Here is an 8,273-nt window from a genome sequence, read left to right as displayed (position 1 = left end):
AAAACCGCCATAAAAAAGCCAGACTACGGTTTGCAACTGCACATGGGGACAAAGATTGTACTTTTTGGAGAAATGTCCTCTGGTCTGATGAAATAAAAATAGAACTGTTTGGCCATAATGACCATCGTTAAGTTTGGAGGAAAAAGGGGGATGCTTGCAAGCGGTGAACACCATCCCAACCGTGAAGCACGGTGTGGGGGTGCTTTGCTGCAGGAGGGACTGGTGCACTTCACACAATAGATGGCATCATGAGGAAGGAAAATTACGTGGATATATTGAAGCAAGGTCTCAAGACACCAGTCAGGAAGTTAAAGCTTGGTCGCAAATAGGTCTTCCAATGGAAAATGGCTTAAGGACAACAACGTCAAGGTTTTGAAGTGGCCATCACAAAGCCCTGACCTCAATCCTATAGAACATTTGTGGGCAGAACTGAAAAAGCGTGTGCGAGCACGGAGGCCTACAAACCTGGCTCCTATACACCAGCTCTGTCAGGAGAAATGGGCAAAAATTCACCTAACTTATTGTGGGAAACATGTGGAAGGCTACCTGAAACGTTTGACCCAAGTTAAACAATTTATAGGCAATGCTACCAAATACTAATTGACTGTATGTAAACTTCTGACCCACTGGGAATGTGATGAAAGAAATAAATGAAAGCTGAAATAAATCATTCTCTCTACTATTATTCTGACATTTCACATTCTTAAAATAAAGTGGTGATCCTAACTGAACAAAGACAGGGAATTTTTACTAGGATTAAATGTCAGGAATTGTGAAAAACTGAGTTTAAATGTATTTGGCTAATGTGTATGTAATCTTCCGACTTAAACTGTGTGTATATATATATATATATATATATATATATATATATATATATATATATATATATATACAAACAATGAGGGGAAAAAAGTATTTGATCCCCTGCTGATTTTGTACGTTTGCCCACTGACAAAGACATGATCAGTCTATAATTTTTATGGTAGGTTTATTTGAACAGTGAGAGACAGAATAACAACAAAAAAATCCAGAAAAACACATGTTATAAATTGATTTGTATTTTAATGAGGGAAATAAGTATTTGACCCCCTCTCAATCAGAAAGATTTCGGGCTCCCAGGTGTCTTTTATACAGGTAACGAGCTGAGATTAGGAGCACACTCTTAAAGGGAGTCCTCCTAATCTCAGTTAGTTACCTGTATAAAAGACAGCTGTCCACAGAAGCAATCAATCAATCAGATTCCAAACTCTCCACCATGGCCATGACCAAAGAGCTCTCCAAGGATGTCAGGGACAAGATTGTAGACCTACACAAGGCTGGAATGGGCTACAAGACCATCGCCAATCAGCTTGGTGAGAAGGTGACAACAGTTGGTAAGATTATTCGCAAATAGAAGAAACACAAAACAACTGTCAATCTCCCTCGGCCTGGGGCTCCATGCAGGATCTCACCTCGTGGAGTTGCAATGATCATGAGAACGGTGAGGAATCAGCCCAGAACTACACGGGAGGATCTTGTCAATGATCTCAAGGCAGCTGGGACCATAGTCCCCAAAAAAACAATTGATAACACACTACGCCGTCAAGGACTGAAATCTTGCAGCGCCCGCAAGGTACCCCTGCTCAAGAAAGCACACATACATGCCCGTCTGAAGTTTGCCAATGAACATCTGAATGATTCAGAGGAGAACTGGGTGAAAGTGTTGTGGTCAGATGAGACCAAAACGGAGCTCTTTGGCATCAACTCAACTCGCCGTGTTTGGAGGAAGAAGAGGGATGAGTACAACCCCAAGAACACCATCCCAACCGTGAAGCATGGAGGTGGAAAAATCATTCTTTGGGGATACTTTTCTGCAAAGGGGACAGGACGACTGCACCGTATTGAGGGGAGGATGGAAGGGGCCATGTATCACGAGATCTTGGCCAACAACCTCCTTCCCTCAGTAAGAGCATTGAAGATGGGTCATGGCTGGGTCTTCCAGCATGACAACGACCCGAAACACACAGCCAGGGCAACTAAGGAGTGGCTCCGTAAGAAGCATCTCAAGGTCCTGGAGTGGCCTAGCCAGTCTCCAGATCTCAACCCCATAGAAAATCTTTGGAGGGAGTTGAAAGTCTGTGTTGCCCAGCGACAGCCCCAAAACATCACTGCTCTAGAGGAGATCTGCATGGAGGAATGGACCAAAATACCAGCAACAGTGTGTGAAAACCTTGTGAAGACTTACAGAAAACGTTTGACCTGTGTCATTGCCAACAAAGGGTATATAACAAAGTATTGAGAAACTTTTGTTATTGACCAAATACTTATTTTCCACCATAATTAGCAAATAAATTCATTAAAAATCCTACAATGTGATTTTCTGGAGAAAAAAAATCTCATTTTGTCTGTCATAGTTGACGTGTACCTATGATGAAAATTACAGGCCTCTCTCATCTTTTTAAGTGGGAGAACTTGCACAATTGGTGGCTAACTAAATACTTTTTTCCCCCACTGTATATCAGGGATGGGCAACTCCAGTCCTCGGGACCTGATTGGTGTTAAACTTTTTCCCCAGCCCCAGCTAACACATTTGACTCTAATAATCAAATACTCATGGGCTTCAGTTTAGAATGCAATACGTTTAATCAGCTGTGTTTGCTAGGGATGGGGAAAAAGTGTGACACCACTCCGACCCCCAAGGACTGGAATTGTCCATCCCTGATCTATATGGTAGGACCAGTACCAAATTAATATGGAGGCGAAAGAAACGCACACCTATTTAGGCGAGGTGCTGGCTATCGGAGTAGAACACTTGAAAAAGAAAAGGAGAGCCGCACACTCTAGGAGCTCAGAAGAGATCATTTAATAACCTAATAAACCAATGTCAGGATACCCTGATGAAGACAGCTTGTCTGTCGAAACGTTGGTTATTATGTTATTAAATGATTGCATCTGAGCTCCTAGAGTGTGCGGAAAAAGTGTGACACCACTCCGCCCATAAGGACAGGAATTGTCCATCCCTGATCTATATGGTAGGAACAGTAACAGACCTGAATGAAAGTGTCTGTTTTGAATATTCACAGAGACAGAATGATGTGGTTGATAGCAGAGACGTCACGCCCAAAGGGGGCACAGGGTCACTTGCCCCCTCAGATTTGTGATGTTTAAATTTGTCTTGTTATTTTTTCTCTGTAATACTACTAACCATGAAGTTGGCTTTAGATATTATTTAGCTGGTCCAATGTTTCATGAGCTGAAATAAAAGCGTGAAATATTTTGTTCACACAAAAAGCATATTTCTCTCAAATTGTGTGCACAAATTTGTTTACATCCCTGTAAGCGAGCATTTCTCCTTTGCCAAGATAATCCATCCACCTGACAAATGTGGCATATCAAGAAGCTGATTAAACAGCATGATAATTACACAGGTGCACCTTGTGCTGAGGACAATAAAAGGCCACTCTAAAATGTGCAGTTTTGTCACACAACACAATGCCACAGATGTTTCAAGTTTTGAGGCAGCTTACTGACTGCAGGAATGTTCACCAGAGCTGTTGCCAGATACGTTTATGTTAATTTCTCAACCCTAAGCCAAGGCGGCTTTAGAGAATTTGGCAGTACTTCTTACTGGCCTCACGACTTCAGACCACTTGTAAAGCAGCATATGGGCGAGCTGTTGGCATATGTCAACGTTGTGAATGCCCCATGGTGGCAGTGAGGTTATGGTATGGGCAGGCATAAGCTACGGACAATGAACACAATTGCATTTTATCGATGACAATTTGAATGCACAGAGATACCGTGGGATAGTGTACGTGCACAAAGTGAGTTTGTAACATGTATATCATTCTTGCTTGTTGTTCTTTATAGTTACTACCATTGCCTATTGTAAGTTGCCTCTCTGTGTTTACTGTGTTGTGTAATACTCCGCAGGTAGCATTATGCCATTAATACAGCCCTTCCTTTGTTAATAGCGTTGTTGCTCTACTTGTGCTATCAGTTATTGTGCATATTAATTACCCCTGTTATCTGTCCATTACAGGACCACTATCATTCCACTACCTTTCCATGTCCATTTCATCCGTGTGTGTCAATAAAGTATCCTTGAATGTACAGTGAGGGAAAAAAGTATTTGATCCCCTGCTGATTTTGTACGTTTGCCCAAATTCAGATAGCTGATGTTCTGAAAGAGCTGCAAAATCTGGACCCCTACAAATCATCTGGGCTAGACAATCTGGACCCTTTCTTTCTAAAGTTAGCCGCCGAAATTGTAGCAACCCCTGTTACTAGCCTGTTCAACGTCTCTTTCGTATCATCTGAGATCCCTAGAGATTGGAAAGCTGCCGCTGTCATCACCCTCTTCAAAGGGGGTGACACTCTAGATCCAAACTCTTACAGACCTATATCCATCCTGCCCTGCCTTTCGAAAGTATTTGAAAACCAAGTTAACAAACAGATCACCGACCATTTCAAATCCCACCGTACCTTCTCCGCTATGCAATCTGGTTTCTGAGCTGGTCATGGGTGCACCTCAGCCACGCTCAAGGTCCTAAACGACATTATAACCCTGATCGATAAAAAAAAGTAATGTGCAGCCTTCTTCATCGACCTGGCCAAGGCTTTCGTCTCTGTCAATCACCGCATTCTTATTGGCAGACTAAATAGCCTTGGTTTCTCACATGACTGCCTCGCCTGGTTCAACAACTACTTCTCAGATAGAGTTCAATGTGTCAAATCGGAGGGCCTGTTGTCTGGACCTCTGGCAGTCTCTATGGGGGTGCCACAGGGTTCAATTATTGGCCGACTCTGTTCTCTCTGTATATCAATGATGTCGCTCTTGCTTCTGGTGACTCTCAGATCCACAACTACGCAGATGACACCATTTTGTATACAGCTGGCCCTTCATTGGACACTGTGTTAACAAACCTCCAAACGACCTTCAATGCCATGCAACACTCCTTCCGTAGCCTCCAACTGCTCTTAAACGCTAGTAAAACGATATGCTTGCTCTTCAATCGAACGCTGCTTGCACCTGCCCGCCCAACTAGAATCACTACTCTCGGCGGGTCTGACTTAGAATATGTGGACAACTACAAATACCTAGGTGTCTGGTTAGACCGTAAACTCTCCTTCCAGACTCACATTAAGCATCTCCAATCCAAAGTTAAATCTAGAATCGGCTTCTTATTTCACAACAAAGCCTCCTTCACTCATGCTGGCAAACATGCCCTCGTAAAACTGACTATCCTACCGATCCTTGACTTCGGCAATGTCATTTACAAAATAGCCTCCAACACTCTACTCAGCAAATTGGATGTAGCCTATCACAGTGCCATCTGTTTTGTCACCAAAGCCCCATATACTACCCACCATTGTGACCTGTAGGCTTTCGTTGGTTGGCCCTCACTACATATTCGTCGCCAATCCCACTGGCTCCAGGTCATCTATAAATCTCTGCTAGGCAAATCCCTGCCTTATCTTAAGTCATTGGTCACCATAGCAAAACCCACCCATGGTATGCGCTCCAGCAGGTATATCACACCTCCTTTGGCCACCATTCCTTCCAGCTCTCTTCTGCTAATGACTGGAACGAACAGCAAAAATCTTTGAAGCTGTAGACTCTTATCTCCCTCACTAACTTTAAGCATCAGTTGTCAGAGCAGCTTACCGATCACTGCACCTGTACACAGCCCATCTGTAATTAGCCCACCCAACTACCTCATCCCCATATTGTTATTTATTTTGCTCATTTGCACCCCTGTATCTCTATTTGTACATCATCTTCTGCAAATCTATCACTCCAGTGTTAATACTAAATTGTAATTATTTTGACTATGCCCTATTTATTGCCTTACCTCCATAACTTATTACATTTGCAAACACTGTATATTGATTTTCTATTGTGTTATTGACTGTATGTTTTGTTTATCTCATGTGTAACTCTGTGTTGTTGTTGTTTTTATCGCACTGCTTTGCTTTATCTTGGCCAGGTCGCAGTTGTAAATGAGAACTTGTTCTCAACTGGCCTACCTGGTTAAATAAAGGTAAAATAAAAAAAATATGAAAAAAAATGTTTAATTCATATTCATTCAAGATATTTAGTCAAGACAAAAGTGCAATTTATTTCAAATGATAATTATTCAGTGTCTGCAACCCTCAAGAACCAGGGTGAGTCTGGCTCCCCATTTTACTGGGCAAACACAACTTGCATATGGTCATAGACTAGGCCAAAACATTAATCTTTTAACCTTGCTTGAATAAAACAATGCATTTTTAATAGTGAGAAAGAGTTGCGCTTTTCCTTTTATATTATGATTAAGGTTTTTGGTTGCACCTCGACTCAAAGTTGGTTGAGCGCCCTCCACTTTTTTGGGACCAACACTTTACATGTTATCATGACAAATGGCACCTGTCAGAGTGCTTTCTATAAGTCTTACTCACCTGCTTGGATGTCAGATGGCAGAGTGGCGGAGACGGCCACCATGAGAGGCTTTTCTTCAGGTGTGACGTCCACAACCTCCAAGAGTGAAGAAGCCGGATATGCATCTGTGTTAGGGGTGAGGTCCAAAACCTTCAGGTGGGTAGAAGCCGGGTCTGCCTCTGTGTAAGGGGTGATGTCCACAACTTCCAAGTGGGAAGAGACGGGTTCTGCCTCTGCGTTAAGTGTGACGAACACAATCTCCAAGTGGGAAGAGACGGGTTCTGCCACTTTGTTAGGGGTGATTTCCACAACCTCCAGGTGAGAAGAAGCCGGGTCTACCTCTGTATTAGGGGTGATGTCCACAACCTTACGGTGGGAAGAAGCTGGCTCTGCCTCTGTGTTAGGGGTGATGTCCACAAACTTCAGGTGGGAAGAAGCCGTGTCTGCCTCTTTGTTAGGGGTGATGTCCACAACCTCCAGGTGGGAAGAAGCCAGGTGAGCCTCTTTGTGAGGGGTGATGTCCACAACCTCTAGGTGAGAAGAAGCCGGGTCTGCCTTTGTGTTAGGGGTGATGTCCTCAACATCCAGGTGGTAAGATACCGGGTCTGACTCTGTGTTAGGGGGGATGTCCACAACCTCCAGGTGAGAAGAAGCCGAGTCTGCCTCTGTGTTAGGGGTGATGTCCACAACCTCCAGGTGAGAAGAAGCCGGATCTGCCTCTGTGTTAGGGGTGATGTCCACAACCTCCAGGTGAGAAGAAGCCGGGTGTGCCTCTGTTTTAGGGGTGATGTCCACAACCACTAGGTGGGAAGATGAAGGGACTGACTCTGTGTTAAGGGTGATGTCCACAACCATCAGGTGGGAATAATCCGGGTGTGCCTCTGTGTTAGGGGTGATGTCCATAACCACAATGTGGGAAGAATCCGGGTCTGCCTCTCTGCTACGGGTGATGTCAACAACCTCTAGGTGGGCAGAAGCCGGGTCTTTCTCTGTGTTAGGGGTGATGTCCATAACCTCCGGGTGGGAAGAAGCTGGGTCTGCCTCTGTGTTATGGTGGATTTCCACAACCTCCAGGTGGGAAGAAGCCTGGTCTGCATCTGTGTTAGGGGTGACAATTAAAATCCTGATTGGCTCTACTACTACAAGGCACCAGGATGTCATGACAAAAGGCATCTGTCAGAGTGCTCTCTATGAGTGCTACTCACCTGCTTGGATGTCAGCTGGTAGTGTGGCGGAGACGGCCACCACTAGGACAGGGGGAACTGGCAGGGTGTCTGCAGTAGGCTGGAAGTAGCTCTTCACCTCGTCTGCCACAAAGGCACAGACAGAGCTCATAAAAAAAGGGGTCTTGATGTCATCCAGGGAGAAGGACTGGCTGATTCTCCCGAGGATCGACCTCACAGAGTCAAAAGCAGCAGCCCGGGAGAAAGGGGTGTGAGGAGAAGAGGCCTTCAACATGCTGGAGAGCTTCTCTCCTACGGCCACCACCATACTCACAGCCATCCCGCTTAGGAGGATGGGGTGATCTGAATGGCCTTCCTCTGGCTGAAGCCACAGGGCCAGGAGGATCCTGGGCACCAGCTCCACCACCACCTGGGATGGGCTGAGCAGGTTGCTACAGGGCTTATTGGACAGCTTGTCCAGAATGCTCCTCACAGCTCTCTCCCCGATGCTGTGGACCTTAGGGTCGCTGAAATCAACAAAAAGCAGCAGAGAAAGCTAAACGATGTGCAATGTTCACACAGAAAACAGTGCCCTAGTTTCTTTCTGCATAGCTCCAGATGTGTAGATGAATGGAGCAAGCCGTATGCAGGGCAGTACATGGAACTCTCATGTCAGCGCCAGCTGGTGAGGTGGGGTTTATAGAGCGGCG

This window comes from Coregonus lavaretus (genome assembly GCF_964263955.1).
Source record: "Coregonus lavaretus genome assembly, chromosome: 38".
NCBI lineage: Eukaryota > Metazoa > Chordata > Actinopteri > Salmoniformes > Salmonidae > Coregonus > Coregonus lavaretus.
This window is presented reverse-complemented; position numbering follows the sequence as displayed.